Source organism: Leopardus geoffroyi, chromosome B2 (genome assembly GCF_018350155.1).
Source record: "Leopardus geoffroyi isolate Oge1 chromosome B2, O.geoffroyi_Oge1_pat1.0, whole genome shotgun sequence".
Classification (NCBI taxonomy): domain Eukaryota; kingdom Metazoa; phylum Chordata; class Mammalia; order Carnivora; family Felidae; genus Leopardus; species Leopardus geoffroyi.
Genome location: NC_059332.1, coordinates 40,218,743 through 40,239,229, shown reverse-complemented (window position 1 = coordinate 40,239,229; position 20,487 = coordinate 40,218,743). Strand labels below are relative to the sequence as shown.

The 20,487-nt window shown below is 40.3% G+C and overlaps 1 protein-coding gene across 8 annotated transcripts in view; it reads left to right on the top strand.

Moving 5' to 3' along the window:
- The window catches only part of USP49 (ubiquitin specific peptidase 49), a 92,601-nt gene that overhangs the window by 47,972 nt on the left and 24,142 nt on the right, over positions 1 to 20,487 (top strand). The window contains exons 1-2 of one of the 8 annotated variants that reach the window (XM_045498174.1): positions 1,957 to 2,034; positions 2,291 to 3,508. The exons of the other annotated variants lie outside the window; for them this stretch is intronic. The gene's annotated coding sequence lies outside the window, so the exon portion shown is untranslated. Of the gene's footprint in view, positions 1 to 1,956; positions 2,035 to 2,290; positions 3,509 to 20,487 lie in introns of those variants that run through there. 8 annotated transcript variants of the gene reach the window in all.

Genomic DNA, 20,487 nt, shown 5'->3' with positions numbered 1-20,487 from the left:
GTGGGGGCTTACAGATGCCTAAAGCTCTAAAGGAGGGGAAACTTTCTCTCCGTTGGAGAAGCTGTAGTCCTAAAAAGGTGGGGTGAACACCCGTTGCTTTTTTTCTTTCTCTCTCTTCCTGCTGCCTAGCTCCCAAATTATGTGGGAGAAAGAGATAACAATAGCCTCAGGCTTCTGGCTGGAAGACAGGAAAGGGGAGCTCCAAGGAACTGAAAAGTACCCAGGACACAATGGAGAGGGAGGAGCTCAGGAAAGCAACCCCACAAGGTTGTTTGTGAACTCCTGGGCTCACCCCCAAACGGCACATGCGTGGATCTGTTCCCAAACAGCACACCAAAAACTTCTGAGTATTGAACTCTGAGATGAATCACTGTTCAGGCCCTAGACTGGCCACTGGGTTGTGCTCATGCCAGACATATCTGAATAGCTTTGCAAAGGCTTCGAATGTAGAACTGACATTTAAATCACACCCCACGGCAGGTTGGTTGGAACTTGGAACCTGAATGCAAGCAGGTCGATTGCCCGCTAAAATAAAAATATCAACATTTTCCATAGGATTTTAATAAGATGCAGAGTCTCATAATATTAAAAATGTCCAGGGTAGAATATAAAATTATTTAGCATACAAAAAAAAAAAAAACAGGAAAATCTCAACCAATGTGAGACAACCAATAGATTCCTACACTGAGATAATACCTCTTCTCCATGTGTGGACCATGCCCTTCATTCAATTTCATCGGCAAGTCCAGGCCACAGGCCCACTGTTGGACTAGTGACCATTGCCAGGGAGTACCGTGCACAAATTGGCTGAGACTTCTCAGGGCCCACCTCTGGAGCTAGTGCTGAAGTCATCTACTCCTGATGCACATGGCCCTATGGAGGAAGCATGGCTACTCAACGTTAAGAAACAAAAACCAAAAACTCCTACTTCCAGACTTCATAAAAACTTATCTAAGTCAGGTTCTCCGATTTTAAGAGACTTTTCTATAGTGAGGTACAAAGAGGACTGAAAAGAGATAACCTGTCAGGTGGCTCAATACAAATTTTATTAAGCCCTTTGTGTGTGTTCCCTTTGTATACGATTCTATTTTTATTTTTTAGGCAGATGGGTAAATATGCTTCAAGGCCAACTGTTATTTTAGCACTGAGATAAATAACCAGTTGAAGAATGCAGATGTAGGGAGCCACACACGTTAGCCTTTGTAGCTGAAGATGACAGCCGCTGACCAGTAATTGCTATCTCCCAGCGGGTCCCCACCAGCTGCCTGTACTGGTCCGGGATCTATAGCTGCAGACTCCATGTACTGAGTTTGGCACAATTTGCACCTGCTCTCCTCTCTTCAGAAAGAACCATTCCAGGTGCTCATCCGTGCTCCCTAGGTTTATCTGTCACTGTGATTTCTGTGAGTTCCCAGTGGTGCTATATCATTTGAAGTTCTGCTTTATGTGTCTTCAAAGTGTTTCTTTTTCCTATTCTGCTAGAATTATCTCTGTTCAGCTCATCACACATCAGCTACTTAGGAATGCAGAGCAGAGAATTTTAGAAAGCATGCTTGAGAGAAAGCCTGCTGAAAGTGGCAGAGCTTATTAATATTACAAGTTTTTAAAAAAAAATTTTTAGTTTATTTATTTTGAGAGAGTGCGCACAGGGGAGGGGCAGAGAGAGAGGGAAAGAGAGGATCCTAAGCAGGCTCCCCGCTGTCAGCAAGGAGCCCGATGCAGGGCTTTGAATCCACAAACCATGAGATCATGATCTGAGCCAAAATCAAGAGTCGGACGCTCAACTGACTGAGTCACCCAGGTGCCTCTTTTAAAATTTTTTTTAAGTTTATTTATTTATTTTGAGAGAGAGAGAGAGAGAGACAGAGTACAGGAGGGGCAGAGAGAGAGAGAGGAAGAGAGAGAATCTCAAGGAAGCTCCACACCATCAGTGCAGAGTCTGATGTGGGGTTCGAACTCACAAACCATGAGATCATACCCTGAGCTGAAACCAAGAGTTGGACACTTAACCGACTGAGCCACCCAGGCGCCCCAGTATTACAAGTTCTTTTTTTTTTTTTATTTAAAAAAAAATTTTTTTTTCAACGTTTATTTATTTTTGGGACAGAGAGAGACAGAGCAAGAACGGGGGAGGGGCAGAGAGAGAGGGAGACACAGAATCGGAAACAGGCTCCAGGCTCTGAGCCATCAGCCCAGAGCCCGACACGGGGCTCGAACTCACGGACCGCGAGATCGTGACCTGGCTGAAGTCGGACGCTTAACCGACTGCGCCGCCCAGGCGCCCCCCCAGTATTACAAGTTCTTAAAGCCGTAAGTGTGTCAAGCTTCAATTTGCACAGGGATAAAGGGGTCAGAATGAAGGTAGTTTTAAATTGTAAATAAACTTACAGCGATCAAATGGCAGGATCAGATTTTGAGGGACTAACTAGTTCTATTTTACTTGAAGAGCTGAGTAATAAGAACCCAGAGTAATAATTTGCCCCAAAGTAACCTCTACATTAACTTAGTAACATTTGACCAATGGGAAAGGGGAGTTTATGGGAGTCAGGTGGCAAGATCTGAGCAGAGAGCAAGCTAGTCACAGTCCTCCTTTTGTTGGCAGTGTCAGCTTCTGATCTGGAGCAAGTCACAGGATTACTCTGTATGTTGATACTCATATCAACTAGAGTCTAGAGTCTAACTATATGCCCAGCATTGCTGTACGTGTTTTACAGGTGCTAACTCGTTTAATCCTTACAACAACACTATGAAGTAGAAACTGTTATTGTTCTCATATTATGGATAAGGAAATTGAGGCCCAAAGAGATGATTTGCCCAAGGCCATATACAACAAGTAAGGACAGAGCTAGAATTCCAAGCCAGGCAGTATGGCTTGACCTTGTAACCACTATGCTATATTGTCCCTCATGATACGTTAAAAATACCTACTGTAACTATTTTACAGAGTTGTAGGAAGCCGAAATTAAAATAAAAGCACTTTAGTGAGGAAATAATGCTCTCCAAAAGAAAACTATAGCATAAGAACCCAACACGGTGCTGGCAATTACTATGAGAAGCCCTTCTCTAGCGAATTGTGACACGGAGAATCAGAATCATAAGGTTAAAAGGCTCTTCAAGGCTATGTTCTAAGAAGGCTTTATCTGCTAAAGTAACCACTGTTTTAGTAGTTCTCAGATTTTTAAAATTTCACAGATGTATAAAATACACACTTGCACACACATACACGCACCCCAACCCAAACTACCATCTGCTATCATCACCATTACAGAAAGGGCAGTTCATACCAGGAACATTGGTGAGATAGAATCTAATAAAGAACAGTGTTCCATGAACAAAACAAATAGGAATTTTACCCCGCTCAGTGAGATTATTAGTCTGAAGATTAGTGGTTAGGGAATTCATTCATCTGGACTGGTAGGTATCGATCCTGTTGGGTTAAGAAGTTATCTTGGGGTAGAGTGACCTCCCAAATGATGGCATCAATCATATCAATTGGAAGCATGTTCAGGTAAATACTAGTTGAACTGCAGTTTACCTTGCTTCTTAGTAAAGTGTTTAGTGTTTGCCTTGGCAACCTTACCAAGATGCCCTTACCTATCTAGGTTCCATGTGTTTATTTCTTATCTTCCGCATGAGATTGTGAACTCTGAAGTGTTGAGTCTTGTTTGTGTTGAACAAACATTTTAGTGCTTTTTTTTTTTGATGAGGTAAAAAAATTATATGAAGTTTACCATCTTAACTACTTTTAAGTGTACAATTGGTTAGTGTTAACTATATTTACTAGTTAAATAGATCTCCAGAACTTTTTCATCTTGCATTTCTCAAACACTGTACCCATTAAAGAACAACTCCCCTTTCCCCCCTCTCCCCAGCCCCTGCTAATCACCATTGTATTTTCTGTTTCTATAAGTTTGACTAGTTTAGGTATTTCATATAAATGGAACCATACAGTATTTGTCTTTTTTGTGACTGGCTTATCTCATTTAGCCATAGTCCTTCCTCAAGGTTCATCTATATTGTACCATGTGTCAGAATACTTTCCTTTTTTTTTTAACAGAGAGGGTGAGGGAGAGAGCATGCAGAGGCAAATGGAAGAGGGGCAGAGGGAATGGGAGAGAGGAGGGAGAGAATCTCAAGCAGGCTCCATACCCAGCGCCAAGCCCAACACGAGTCTTGATGTCATGACCATGAGATCATGACCCTTACCAAAATCAGAAGTCAGACACTCAACCGACTGAGCAACCCAGATGCCCCCAGAATACCTGCCTTTTTAAGCCTAATATTCCATTGAATGAAGATACCACAGTTTATCTATATATCTGTCAGTGGAGCATCTTTTCATATATTGTTGGTCATTTGTATATGTCATTTTTGGAGAAATGTTTATTCAAGTACTTTGCCCATTTTTTAATTATTTTATATTAATTTTTTTGTTGTTGAGTTGTAGGAGTTCTTCTTTTTTTAATTTTTTAACATTTATTTATTATTGACAGACAGAGAGAGACAGAGCATGAGCATGGGAGGGGCAGGGAAAGAGGGAGACAGAATCCAAAGCAGGCTCCAGGCTCTGAGCTATCAGCACAGAATCTGACACAGGGCTCGAATTCACAAATCAACTCACTCTGTTGATTGAGTCCTTTGATGCACAGAAGTTTTAAAGTTTGATGTAGTCCTCTTTGTCTATTCTTGTGTTTGTTGCCTGTGCTTTTGGTGTCATATCCAAGAAATACTCGCCAAGTCCAATGCTGTGAATCTTTTCCCTGATGTTTTCTTTTAGGAGTTGTATAGTTTTAGGTCTTACATTGAGGTCTTTAATCCATTTTGAGTTAACTTTTGTCTGTGGTGTAAAGTAAGAGTCCAGCTTCATTCCTTTGCATATGGATGTCCAGTTATCCCAACATCATTTGTTGAAGAGACTGTCCTTTGCCCACTGAGTGGTCTTGGCAACCTTGTCAAAGATCATTTGATCAGGGGTGCCTGGGTGGCTCAGTCGGTTAAGTATCTGGTTTTGGCTTAGGTCATAGTCTCATGGTTTGGGAGTTCGAGCTCCACATCGGGCTGTGTGCTCACAGCACAGAGCCCTGTTCAGATCCTCTGTCCCCCTCTCTCTCTGCCCCTCCCTGGCTCGCATGCGCGCGTGCTCTCTCTCTCTCTCTCTCTTTCTCTCTCAAAAATAAACAAACTTACGGGGCGCTTGGGTTGTTCAGTTGGTTAAGTGTCTGACTTTGGCTCAGGTCATGATCTGGCGGTTCGAGTCCTGTATCGGGCTCTGTACTGACAGCTCAGATCCTGGAACCTGCTTCAGATTCTGTGTCTCCCTCTCTCTCTGTTCCTCCCCCACTTGCTGTCTCTCTCTCTCTCTCTCAAAAATAAATAAACATTAAAAAAATAAACTTAAGAAACAAAGATCATTTAACTTTATAAACAGGGGTTTATTTTTAGACTCTTTGTCCTATTCTGTTGGTCTATTTGTCTTTATGCTGTTTGATTACTGCAGCTATGTAATAGGTTTGAAATCAGAAAATATGAATCCTGCAACTTTCTTCTTTTTCAAACTTGTTTTGGCTTTTTGGAGTGCCTTGAGATTCCGTATGAAGTTTAGGATGATATTTCGGCCAAAAATGCCACTGACCTTTTGATAAGGATTTTATTAAATCTGTAGATCATTTTGGGTAGTGTGGACATCTTACACTGTTGTTTTAATATTGTTTTCTGGGGCACCTGGGTGGCTCAATTGGTTAAACAGCTGACTCTTGATTTTGGCTTAGGTCACGATCTCACAGTCCTTGGGATTCTCTCTCTCTCCTCCTCCTCCTCCTTCTGCTTCTCCCCCGCTCTTGCTCTCTTTGTCTCTCTCTCTAAATAAATAAATAAATAAACTTAAAAAAAAAAACCAATATTTTCTAATGAACATGGGATATCTTTTTGTTTGTGTCCTCTTTAATTTCTTTCAGAATGTTTTGTAATTTTCAGTATACATGTCTTTTACTTCATCGGTAAGGGTTATTTCTAAGTATTGTATTCTTTTTTATGCTCTTGTAATGGAGTTGTTTTGTTAATTTACTTTCAGATTGCTCAATGTTAGTGTATGGAAACACAGTTGAGTTTGTGTGTTGATTTTGTATCCTACAACTTTTCTGAATTTGTTTCTTCTGTGTGTGTGTGTGTGTGTGTGTGTGTGTGTGTGTGTGTATAACCTTTAGGCTTTTCTACATATAAGATCATGTCATTTGTGAACACAGGCAATTTTACTTCTTCTTTTCCTTTGTGGATGCCTTTTTTTCTCTAATTGCTCTGCCTCAGACTTCCAGTACCATGTTAAACAGAATTGGTAAACATGGGCATTCTTGTTCTTCCTCTTAGAGGAAGAGCTTTCAGGTTTTTACCATGGATTATGTTAGCCATGGACTTTTTGTAAGTGGTCTTTTTTTTTTTTTTTTAAGTGTATTTATTTTGAGAGAGAGAGAGAGAGAGAGAGAGAGAGAATTCCAAGCAGGCTCTCCATTGTCAGCAGAGATCTCACAAATGGTGAGATCATGACCTGACCCAGTATTAAAGAGTTGGACATTTAACCAACCGAGCCACCCAGCCACACTGATAAATGCTCTTTATTATGTTGAGGGCATTTCCTTCTGTTTCTAGATTGTTGAGTGTTTTTAATCATGAAAGGATTTTGAATCATGTCAAATGTTTTTTCTGCATCAGTTGAGATCATGTAGTTTTTGTTCTTCATTCTGTTAATGTAATGTATTACATTGATTGATTTTCATGTTGAACCGTCCTTGCATTCCAGGATAATTCGTACTTGGTCGTGGTGTATAGTCCTTTTAAAGTGCTGTTGAATTTGGTTTGCTAGTATTACATCAGTATTCATCAGGAATATGGGTGTGTAGTTTTCTTGTCTTTGGCTTTGGTATCAAGGTAATACTGGCTTCATAGAATGAATTCATAGGAGTTTTAGGAGGATTGATGTTAATTCTTTTTTTTTTTTTAAAGCTTATTTATTATTGAGAGACAGAGAGACACAGAGCGTGAGCAGCGGAGGGGTAGAGAGAGGGGGAAGCACAGAATCTGAAGTAGGCTCCAGGCTCTGCTGTCAGCACAGAGCCCGACACGGGGCTCGAACTCACAAACCGTGAGATCATGACCTGAGCCCAAGCAGGATGCTTAACCGACTGAACCACCCAGGTGCCCCTGATGTTAATTCTTTCAATGTTTGGTAGTATATTCCAGTCAAGCTATTTGGTCGTGGGCTTTTCTTTTTTGGGAGATTATTTGTTTTTATTGAAGTGTAGTTGGCACACAATGTTACATTAGTTTCAGGTGTACAACATAGTGACTTAACAAGTCTGTATGTTGTGTTATGCTCTGCTGACCACAAGTGTAGCTACCCCCTGTTACTCACCATACAACCAATGTTACAGTACCATTGACTATATTCCGTTGGGAGGTGTTTTTTTAAAATGTTTATTTACTTTGAGAGAGTGCACATGTGCATGTGACTTAGTGGGGGAGGGGCAGAGAGAGAGAGAGGGAGAGAGAGAGAATCCTACACCATCAGTGTGGAGCCTGCCGCATACTGAAATCATTCCCTCTAATGCTTTTTATTTTTAAAACATTTTGCTTATATTGGTGATATGAAGCAATGATAGCTTCCCTGAAGTAATTGATAGTCTGTCCAAGAATCAAGATTTATAAAATAAAAGTACCAGTATTTGGTAGACGGTAATAAGTGCCCAACATATAAATACAATAGGAGGGGCACCTGGGTAGCTCAGTCAGTTAAGCGTCTGACTTCGGCTCAGGTCATGATCTCATGGCGTGTGAGTTCGAGCTCCACGTCAGGCTCTGTGCTGACAGTTCAGAGCCTGGAGCCTGCTTCGGATTCTGCGTCTCCCTCTTGTGTCCCTCCTCCACTCATGCTCACTGTCTGTCTCAAAATAAATAAATAAACATTTTTAAAAAATAAAACAAATACAATAGGAGCTTGGAGTCGAACTTTATAATTACATAAATCTTTTTTTGTTTATTTATTTTGAGAGAGAGAGAGAGCGGGGAGGGGCAGAGAGAGAGGGAGGGAGAGAATCCCAAGCAGGCTTCACACTGTCAGCACAGAGCCTGAGTGGGGCTTGAACTCATGAACTGTGAGACTATGACCTGAGCCGAAGTTAGACACTTAACTGGCTGAGCCACCCGGGTGCCCCATAAGTATGTAAATCTTGAACCTAAAATTGGAGAAAGCTCCAATTGGATGGTAAGCTCCTTGAAGGCAAGGGCTATACCTTTTGTTTACTATAGTATTTCCAGGGCCAACAGAATATCTAAGAGTTATTGAAATTATTTACTGAACAAATGAATGAGCAGATGGGAGTGTAGAGGCCCTTTCTAGAGGGGGATAGTATGAGCAAAGGTGAGAAGGCACGGGTGTGTTTAGTGTGTCTGGGAGGCAGACAATGGGTAATTTAGTTTGTCTACATTTTGCGGAGCTTACAGAGATACCCAGAAATAGTTGGAGAGGACAGTAGGGGCCAGGTGGTTAAGTCTTAAATGTTAAGCAGAAAATAGTAAGATGCTATGGACATTTTGAAGCACTTACTTATGGAAAGGACCTTTTGGGTAAGATTGAGTAGAAATTATTTTCCATCATGAAGGGAGAATTATTAAGATACAGGTGTTTGGCTTGGTGTGGGTCCATAGAAAGTAAAGAAAAAGAAGGAGTCCTTGATGAGACAGAACTTTTCCTTCTTGGATAAATGGGACAGTGATGGTGCTACTACTCATGGAAATAAGGAGATCAGAGAATAGAAATGGTTTTGTTTGTTTTTATAGGAAAAATTTCCTATTCCTATTTGTGTCTTATTTCAGGTCTTTTGGTTTCTGGTTTGTGAAGAAAGTGTTCTCTCTGAGCCAAAAAACCTTCTTTTTTAGCTGTCTGCCACTTCCTCTGTCTACTTTTGTTAACTTCCTTCCTACCCATTCAGTTTGTATCATTTCATAAACTTTTCTTTGCCTACGTTTTGTTAAATTGTATTCTCAGGTTCTTAAAACAGCAGTTGTCTGTACATCCCACTGCCTTCCATTTTCCACATGTGAGTAACCTAGCAAAACTAAAATTGCAATCAAGTTGGCTGTCATGACTGCATTTCAGAATCTTGTAATGGACATGTTTCTTAAGTTTATTTATTTTTGAGCGAGATATTGCAAGTGGGGGAGGAGCAGAGACAGAAGGAGAGAGAGAATCCCAAGCAGGCTCTGCTCTGTGAGCGTGGAGCCCGATGCAAGGCTCAATCCCACAAACTGTGAGATCATGACCTGAGCCCGAATCAAGAGCCGGATGTTCAACGAGCCACCCAGACACCCCAGAATCTTGTAATGCACATGTTAATGGATTACTTTGAGCTGGCTAAAACCTATCTTGCATGCTAAATGTGTATTTGTTTCCTTCCATGTATTCATCAGCTCATCCGTAAGGTATTGTTAGGCCTTTGCCACCCTGGGAGATACCAACTAAGTGTAAGACAAAGCAACCCCATAGTAAAGCTGTGTTCTCCAACCTAAGGATTGCACCTTTGATGGTGGGTAAAGACTGAGATCAAAGACTTTAGCAGTGGTTTGGTCTTGGGATGGTGCATCTCCCCAAGAATCACCACCATTTTCCCTCGCCACCCTCTCCCCATTATTACTATTACATTCACTTTTTTCCTTCCTCTATCTTGAATACAGTCAAGTGTTACAAAACTTGAAGATAGGCAGTACTACTTTTGAATCCTGGCTGAATTCTTTTCTGTGTGTTCTTACGAAAGTTATGTAATATTTAACATTTAAGAAAGCCTCAGGTTCCTCATATATCAAATGGGAATAATAGTATCTTGCTGTTTTAGGCCTAGAGAAGTTGTGAATAATATTTGATACTTCACGTACCTTAATTTCTACTGATATTATTGTATAACCATTGTTCACATTTTCTCAACAGCATGAGAGCCCTCTTACACAGTATTTGATGTTATGTTAGAGTGAGGTAAAGTAGGAGAGTCTTAGGAATGAAGTGGGTAGTTATAAACTTGAGAATCATAGGGTCAGATATCTATCTCAAAGACACGGAAGACCCAAGAATGCTCTATACTACAGAGAAACCCATGAAGACCTAAGATAGGGCACATTTTGGGGCACGTGGGTGGCTCAGTCAGTTAAGCATCTGACCCTTGATTTCGGATCAGGTCATGATTTCACGGTCATGAGATTGAGTTCCACATCTAGCTAGCGCAGAGCCTTTCTTGAGATTCTCTCTCTCTCTCTCTCTCTCTCCCTCCCTCCCTCCCTCCCTTTGTCTCTGCCCTTCTTGTACTCATGCACGTGCGTGTGCTCTCTCTTTCTTTCTCTCTCTTAAAATAAATAAACTTTAAAAAAATAAGGTAGGACCCATTTCCTTTAGTTGCCCACATTGATTTCTTCCTAGTGATGGGCATGCATGTTTAAATATTTTTAGCTATTCAGATATGTGAGCATTTGACTTTAAACCACTGTTTGTTGATATGCTAGTAGACCTGCTAATATATTCAACACAGTCTTCCAGTTCTGCCTCATTTTTTAGCATCATTGGCAATGTTTTGTGAAGAGGGCAGAATTCTACAATAGCTTTTGAGGAGACATTGCCAACACCATTGAAAGCAGATACTGAATAGTCTGGGTCAGGTTAATAAATGGGGTTTTCCAGATGAACTGTCAGCCACTCTTTATCACTTGGCCCCTTGTAGCATATAGAAATCTTGCTACTATTTCTTCCATTTTCCTTAAATCTATACTGTAATAATCTTGTCCACATCTGCCTTATTTGAGCCCGTATTCTCACCAGTGATGTATGGCAGGTTGTAAGGGGACTCTCAATCATACCAATAGAGCTAGAGAGCTGTGGTTTTCATGTGGAATTTTTTTTTTAATGTTTGTTTATTTAAAAAAATTTTAATGTTTTCTTTATTTTTGAGAGAGAGAGAGACAGTATAATTGGGAGAGGGGCAGAGAGAGAGGGAGACACAGAATCTGAAGCAGGCCCCAGGCTCTGAGCTGTCAGCACAGAGCCTGATGCAGGGCTAGAACCCATGAACCACAAGATTGTGACCTGAGCTGAAGTTGGACACTTAGTTGACTGAGCCACCCAGGCACCCCTAATGTTTATTTAGTTTTGAGAGAGAGAAAGAGAAATAGAGTGTGTGCATGCACACAAGCCAGGGAAAGACCGAGGGGTGGGGGCCTCAAACTCCAAAGCCCCGAGATCATGACCCCAGCCAAAGTTGGATGCTTAAACAACTGAGCCCCCCAGGTACCCCTCATGTGGAATTTTTTGTACTTCTTTTCACGTTCCAAACTGGAGTCACTTTCTAAAACCTTATATTATTAGAGTGTGGAAGAACATTTAGAGCAATGTTGCATGTCAGTGCTTAAACATTTATCACCTATTATAACTCCTAAATTATTAATATTTATTTCAACTGTGAGAATTAATGAGGAAACATTTTATATTCAATAAACAACAAAAATTTACTTCCCTAAAAATAGATCTGAGTTTTTCATTAACTAGAATTCAACTCAAAGGCAAATCCCCCACCCCCAAAAAAGGGAGCGGCAGAAAAGGTAACTAGAAATACCACATGATCTTTAATCACAAAAGAATAAAATATTGAACTATGTTTTTTCTACTGTTTTAAGACAACAGAGTAGTCAATCATCTGAGTTCACTGATATTTTATAATGTTGCCAATCCTATTTTCACTGGTTTCTGTGCCGAAAGCATACTTCTTGATACATCATAGGTGAACTATCAGTAAATATTATTGACTAGATTAATTTTTAGTAATCAAGTATTTGTCGCCAAAAATGCCCTTTTATGGAAGCTAGTATCTGTGAATAGCACAGCCCCTGGTAATAACAGTGAGTTTCTAGTTGAAAGAAACTAACTTCTTTCAAATATGTCACTTTGTTTGGAACCATCAAAAATGTCATTCTTGAGGCGCCTAGGTGGCTCAGTTGGTTAAGCGTCTGACTTCAACTCAGGTCATGATCTTGTGGGTTGTGGTTCAGGCCCTGTGTAGAGGCTCTCTACTGCCAGTGCAGATCCCACTTTGGATTCTCTGTCTCCCTCTCTTTCTGCCCCTCCCCTCTTCACGCACATGCTGTCTCTCTTTCTCTCAAAAATAAATAAACATTAAATAAAATAGGATAAAATGAAATAAAATAAAACGTCACTCTTACTGTGCTTGTTCTCTCTCTTTGTAAGAAGCACACCATGTGTGTGGACCATCTAGAAAGCCAATTCTTTTTAAACACTTGACTTTATTGCCTGCACATACCCAGTTTTGGTTATACTAGGACCTAGGCATTTACCAGTACATACATATGTAGCTAGAAAAGTCCTGTAAAGTGTCCTGCAAAGGAACTGGAACTGGGGAAGAATCAGTGATGTGAGCAGTCGTCACAGAATTTCAACAGATGATAGTCTCCGCTTAATACAAACCCATTCAAATTATCTGTTAAAGTGGTGGAGCTCCACCTAGGATTAAAAAGCAAGACTGGCAACTAACTTGAGTAAAAAATGCCCAGGAAAGATTTGGGATCAACTTCTTAGTTCTTCTCTAAATGCAGAGCCGTGGGTAAGGAGTGGTAAAGAGTGGCACAGCCTTTGCCTAAGGGGCTTGGAGTATGGTTAGGAAACTAGGTAAACAACTGAGGCTGTGAGCAATGAGGCACTCTTTGAGGCTTTAAGGGGGAGATTCCGTGTGCAGTGAAGTGGCCAGGAAAAGCCTAAATATAGAGGAGACAAGATAGCGTTCCAAGGAAATGAGTATTCTCAGCATTTTGAGCAAACGGTGAGTAGATCAGTCTGACTGGTTGTTTACATGCAAAGAAAGGGTTGGAGATAATATTAGAATCTACTTTGGGGTCAGATTGTTTGAAATACAATAAAGGTCTTATAAAGGTCTGGCTAAGGGACTTGGACTTTATCATACAGGTAATGGCAACCTGTTAAAGGTGGTAGTTGTGTGTTTTGTTGCTGTTTAATCAGGAGCAATGGTTGATGTTAAGCATGGATTTAGAAGCTCAGGAGGGCTAGTGGTGAAGGGAAGTGTTCAGTTTATTTCAAAAAAGTAGCATCACTTTTTGTAGCCCTAATATAGGTAATTTTGTTTGTAGTTTCTTGTTATATTCTGAAGGTCAGTCAGCTTGCAGAAGTTGCACCAGCGTATCAGATTCTCCTGGCTAGCTGGCAGTGGTGCTGCATACTCCTTTCAAAAATATTAATTGCTTGCAGATCTTTTCTGTTTACTTCACTATTTCCCTTTCTTTAAAATTTTTTTTAATTATTTATTTTTGAGAGGGAGAAAGACAGTGCAGGCAGGGGAGAGGCAGAAAGAGAGGGAGACACAGAATCTGAAGCAGGCTCTGGGCTCTGAGCTGTCAGTACAGAGCCCGACCCGGGGCTCGAACTCACAAACCCAAAGATCATGACCCAAGCCGAAGTCAGACGCTCAACCGACTGAGCCACCTAGGTGCCCCACTATTGTTACCCTTTCTATCATGAATTTACTATTTACTTGAATACTTTCAAAATATAAACCAACAAGGAATTTCTATAGACGTTAAGGTAGACACTGGATTCCCAAGACAGACATTCCCAAAGCTTGAAGACCTGTGATCACTGGGAGGATCTGTGGGTCTCACTTTTAACTTAGCTCCATCCACCAGGAAAACAATCCTAAAGAAGAGAACCTAGAAGAGACAGCTGTACAGGTAAGTTTTACTAGAACTTCATGGGACAGATAAACTGTGGAAGAATTAAACTTTCAGAGAAGAGATAAAGAGGGAAAACTGCCCATCTCATTTTTTGAGGTTAGTGTAATTTTGTTACAAAAACAGAGACATGATAGAAGAAAATGAAAGACTAATCACACTTAAGAATATGGATGTGAAAATTATAAATGAACTATTAGCAAATTGAACGTATCATCAAAATACAAAACATTATGACCAAATGTTGTTGTTTTTTATCACCGTATGGAACGATGGTTCAGTAGCAGAAAATCCACCACTGACATGATCCACTATATTAATTTTTAAGGGGGCATGGTCATATAATTTTCTTAATTAAGTTCAGAAGAAAATATTAGATGGAATTTAATATGTAGTCTGATTAAAATTTTCTTTTTACCAAACTAGAAATAAAAGAGAACTTCCATAACCCAAAGTTAACTGCAACCCCCTATGATAACTATCCTACTTAATACTAAAACTGTGGACCCGTTCCCTCTAAAGTTAGGACCAGGCCATGGTGCCCACTATCATCCTACTATTTAGTAGTGAACTGGAGTTCCTGGTGAATGCCAGAACACAAGAAAAAGAAATAAATGATACAGATAGAAAAGAAAGAACAAAGCTATCTATATTTGAAGAAGATGTGATTATTCATAGAAAATTCAAGAGAACTGACCAAGTATTGGAGCTGAGAACAGAGTTCAGCAATTTTTTGGTTGAACCATATGAAATATTTTTTTTTGGTAAAAATAATTACTTATCAGTAGTTTCATATGATTCAACCTAATATGAAAGTCACATTTGTATACACTAGCAATCACTACTTAGTAAATGTATATTTTTAAAAAGATCCCATTCACATAGCCATAAAGATCCAGGAAATATCTAAGATTTTTTTTCTTATTGAGAGAAAGAATGAGAGAGTTTGAGTGGAGGAGGGGCAGAAGGAGAGAGAGAATCTTAAACAGGCTCCATGCCCAGGGCAGAGCTCAATGCAGGGCCTGATCTCACAACTGTGAGATCATGAGCCAAAATCAAGAGTCAGGTGCTCAACTGCCACTGCCACCCAGGTACCCCTCCAGGAAATATATAAATAAGAAATATGTAAGTCTTGGGGCTCCTAGGTAACTCAGTCAGTTGAGACAGGTCATGATCCTGGGGTCATACGTTCGAGCCCCACATAGGGCTCTGTGCCGACCACAGAGCCTGCTTAAGATTCTCTCTCTTCCTCTACCCCTCCCCCCCTGCTTGTGCGCTCTCTCTCTTTCTCTTTCTAAAATTAAAAAAATACATATCTATGTAAGTCTTGTGGAGGAAACATATTGAAAGACCTGAATAAACAGAGTGATACCATGTTTGTGGATGGAAAGAGTCACTATTGTAAAGAGGTTACTTTTCCCCAAATAAGGTTTTAATTCAATGCAATACCAATAAAAAATTCAAAAGGATTTGTTTTAATAATTTCATTAGCTTACCCTAAAGTTCATATTGGTAAAGAGGCAAAAATGGCTGATCTAAGGCTGCACTGAAAAATAATTGTTGAAGAAGGACAGTATAGAATGGCAAAATTTGTAGAACTTGTCTCTGTAGTAATCAGAACAGTGTGATCATGAAAAGGGAGACTAGTCAGATAGGCCAACTGAACAGAAGAAGAAAATAAATCCAGACCCATTTTAAGAACCAAAGTGTAAAATTTTTAAACTTTTAGAAGATATTATAAAAAGACTATCTTTACTACCTTGAGTTAAGAAAGGATTTCATAAATCGGGGCACCTGGGTGGCTCAGTCAGTTAAGCATCTGGCTTCGGCTCAGGTCATGATCTGGCGGTTCGTGAGTTTGAGCCTCGCGTCAGGCTCTGTGCTGACAGCTCGGAGCCTGGAGCCTGCTTCAGATTCTGTGTCTCCCTCTCTGTCTGCCCTTCCCCCCCCCCCCCCCCCCCGCACTCTGTCACCGTATCAAAAATAAATAAACGTTAAAAAAAATTTTTTTTTAAAAGAAAGGATTTCATAAAGCATAAAATCCTAAATTTCATCATATGATTGCAGTAACTACATCTTATTCACTACAAAAGATACCTTAAACAAAAGACAAGAAACAGGCTGAGAGAGGATATTTACAATATATCTAATCAGCAGAGGTCTTTTGTCCAGAATATATAAAGAACTCTAATCATTTTATAAAGAAAAGACAATCCAATCCAAAAAATGGCAAAGGTTAGTTGATCTCTTAGAATATGTAATGCCTATTACTTTGTTTCTGCCAATATTGGATATATTTCTGTTGATAGCACTTTCAAAGCAATTTAGTTCTTACTGGTTCTGAAAAGTTCTTATGTGAGTGCTGTGGTGATTGTATGTTTTGTCAATTCACAAAAGAGGAAACAAAATGGTTAATTGTTTGAAAAGACGTTCAACCTTGGGCTAGTAACCAAGCAAATGCAGACTAAAACAATGAGCTAATCTTAACTTCTGACAGTAGTCAGTCACATTTGGTTAAAAGCCAGCTTTCAAATCTGTCTCACAGCTGAGCCATGTACCAGCAGTGTGACCTTGGATAGGTTTCTTTACCTCTCTGAGCCTCTTTATTCTTTTAAAAATGAGTTTAAAATCAGTTGTCAGAAAGAATCAATGATGTGCATTAGGTTTTAGAACAGTGCCTGGGGTTGCCTGGGTGGCTCAGTTGGTTAAACATCTGATTCTTGATTTCAGCTCAGGTCATGATCTCAAGGTCATGAGATTGAGCCCTGCTTTGGGCTTTGCACTGAGCGTGGAGCCCGCTTGGGATTCTCTCCCTCCCTCTCTCTGCCCCTTCCCTACTTGTATGCACAAGAATGTGCACACTCTCTCTCTCTCTCAAAAAACAACAAAAAAGGCAGTGCCTGGATATAGTAGTGTCCAATAAATGATAGTTTATTTATTTATTTTTTTATTAAAAAATTTTTTTTAATATTTATTTTTGAGCAAGAGAGAGAGAGAGGGAGAGACAGAGACAGAGTGCAGGGAGGGGCTGAGAGAGAGAGGGAGACACAAAATCTGAAGCAGGCTCCAGGCTCTGAGCTGTCAGCACAAAACCCGACGTGGGGCTCAAACTCACGGACCATGAGATCATGACCTGAGCTGAAGTCGGACGCTCAACTGACTGGGCCACCCAGTTGCCCTGATAGTTTAATTATTTATAATGCAAGTTAATTATAAAAATACTGAAAAGTATGTGGCCCTAGCCAAAGTTTGTCCAACTGTGTTCTACTTAGAGAGATCCTAAATAGAGACCTACCCCTGAAATTGCAGATAGCTAGCTTCTTGCCCTCCCAGGTGGCATTACCTTGGTGAAGTCATAACTAGGTTCTAGACGTTAACTCTGAAGGTTCAGAATCTCAATTTTGTGAGAACATGATAGGATGCCCAGTTTCTTAGGAACTGACTCATGTGGTCAAAATAATTAGAGTGAAGATTCATTTATAATGAGAAATACCACTGTTAAGCATGCTAGTACTTGAACTTGGTGGTTATTACATTCTCTCCCTGAAGGCAAGCTACATGGAAAATCAATTTTAGTTTTCTGTTCAAGAAATTAATGCAAAGGGAGTTTGCTGAATGGTTTTAGTGACTAATGGTATCTGGCCCTTATGTGACACCATCAGGCTCAAGTAGTTGTACTTACAAATTGGGGGCTTGCCTTAAGCCATGTAGAAAGAGTACTGTCTCATTATTACTCTGAGGATTCCCGCCCTCTCTTACCTGTGGTTTCCAGTCTGTGGTCAGGCACAGGCTCATATGTCAAGGACATATTCTCCCTGGCTCTCTGAGGTTATACCTGGGTCACTTTAATTGGGTTTGGGGGCCCTAGAACTCTGTAGTCACTCAGACCTCAGGGTTTTGGTATTTTTAACAGATGGATTATTGTGTTTACTACTGTTTTTTTTCTTTTCTAATTTCAATCTTAGAATATAAATCCTTATCTACTATTTTGGAGACTTGATCCTATTACCATGTGAGAACACGAAGTTCCTTATTTCCTTTGTTTCGTGATTTAGTTTAATTTAAGAGAAATATTTTTTTAAGTTTATTTATTTATTTTGAGAGAGAAAGACTAGGGGAGGGGCAGAGAGAGAGGAGGGAGAGAGAGAGAATCCAAGCAGGCTCCACACCAGCAGCACAGAGCCCAACACAAGGCTTGAACTCAGAAACCATGAGATCATGACCTGAGTGGAAACCAAGAGTCAGATGCTTAACCAACTGAGCCACCCGATGCCCTTGTTTTTTAATTTGAGAGAGAGAGAGAGCGAGCGAGCGAGTGAGCATGCATGCAGGGGAGGAGCAGAGGTAGAGGGAGAGAGAATCATTAGCAGGCTCCACACTCAGCACGGAGCCTGATGTGGGGCTTGATCCCAAGTGAGGATCATGACCTGAGCCGAAATCAAGAGTCAGACGCTCAACTGGCTGAGCCACCCAGACACCCCCAAAGTTCCTTATTTCATGAACCCACTCAATGACATCAATACCTTAACGGTCCTGTCCTCCTTTCTATTAAGGTCCAGGCTATATCTGGAATACTTTTATGAGGCATTTTCCTTAACAGCAGATTCATAAGCTGGATTCTAATTAGAATTAGTAATGCATTAAATGGTTTCTTAGAGGTCTGTTGGTTGGTCTCATAGAATATGTAACATTTATTATTTTGTTTCTGCCAGTATTAGACATTTTTTATTGATAGTTCCTTCAAAGCAGTTTAGTTCTTACTAGCTCTGGTAAGTTCTTTTATGAGTGGTAGATATAGTGATGATGTATATGTTTTTGATAAGTTTGCTGTAGTTGAGGTAGGTGATTAGTTAGGTGATTTGATGGGGACTTTATCTACCCTAAGCTATATAGCCTGTTAGTGACCATTAACTTAAAAATAACATACTGAAATTTACTGAGAAGTTGGGTTCAGACAACACATGTTCAGAAGAAATAAAAGATTTAACTTTAGAGTAATTACTTTTCTAATTATTCGTACGTATTAAAAGCTGAGGAGTTGCATACATTCCTCGTTTCATTATGTCACACTGATATAATTTGGTGGTTATCTACAATGTTCAGCACAGTTACCACAGGCATCATGGGAGTGTTGCTGGAAAAACTTACAAAACTGTGAAGCTTATTTTTTTTGTGTTCTCATATTTTGTTTCAGGGACCTCTTTCCTTGGTGTCCATTACCCCCTTTGGGCTCAAGTCTTCCTTCTATGGGGTCTCAAGCAGATTCAGACTTTCTCTCCCTCTTTAGTTTCTTCCTTACTATGCTTACCTACACAGCACCCTGTCCCTCAGACCTCTGCTTTCCACTTCCTGCTATGGTAAATTAATCTGCACTTAGTTGTTAGCCATTGATTGGCTTTGTGTGTTTCACTCATAAGATTCTTTATTTGCCTTTAACGGGGGATGTCAGTGTCTTATTCCAAAAGGTGTGGAACTCCCTGGCAGGGCAGGAGGGTTGGTGTCTTTAAGACAGGAGCGGAGGTGGCTGGGGTTTGTGGGATTTAAACTACATGAAGTTCATTGCCGGGGTGTGCACTGGCGCTCTTTCCTCTTGTGTCTGCTTACTATAGTTAAGTTCCCAGAAGCACTTCTGCTTTATTCTTATACGAGAGATGAGGGTTCATGCACAGTTCATGTCTTTGAAAAGCCTTCTATGCCTTAGTTGAAAGAAGGCCTCTTTTATATTTTTGCCATGCAGCACATTCTGTGGGACCTGTAAATATTCAATGGGCATACCCCCACTGGAGAGAGAGCAGAGACTGATTCTGCTTCTTTCATCCAACTGCATTTTATGGTGCCATGGGTTTGTTTTAACATCTTAATTGGACTTTTATTTTCCTTGCATTGCTTTGCTATTAAAGGTCTTAAACCTAAGAAAAATAGATAATATTAGAAAAAAACTTTAGTTTGCTTGGGGAAAAGAGTGATTTTTCTCATTTTTAATATAAAAAATCATCTAATTTTTTGTTTAAGAGTATTTTATTATGAATGCTTTATTAAATGAAACTATCTGGATAAAATCAAGATCAGACAGTTACTATAAACTGCTCAATTAGCCAGCCTGATTTAGGCCCTGTGGAGACAAAAATAAATGTTTTCAGGGATAGGTGACCATGTGGCCAAGTCAGCCAGTACTTTGCTTAGAGGCACGCACTTTCAGAGTGCAGTTACATGGCCATTCCATTTGAGCCTCCCTCAAGAAAATGTCCTTGAAGTAGATATTATTGCTACAGACCAAGAAACTGAGGCTTTTAGTGTGCCTTTTGTACTTGGAATAGTATGGAGGAGGGTCCCCCACCGTTCAGCCAGTTGCCTTCACCACCCCCTAGCACATGTGCACTCATACTCACTCTCCTTCAGGGAGGTTGGTTGGGTGTTGAGAGATCTAGTTTGCTGACCAGTAAACTGGAATAATGTGAGGAGCTGTACCACGAAGGAAGGGAATGTCTCCTGAGAGTTGGGAAAGGAAAGGAGTCTGCCCATGGAAATCACTTCTATGGACAATTTTTGGTAGTGGCCCCTGGGGAAGTAGAGTAGAAATTACCTTGGTATTTTGGCTGATATGAAATTTCAAATGATTGACACTTGACCGACGGAGGCTCTGCTATATTGCCACTCTGCAGTACACGGAAGAGGTCTACACTTCGCTGGTCATAAGCTTATGGA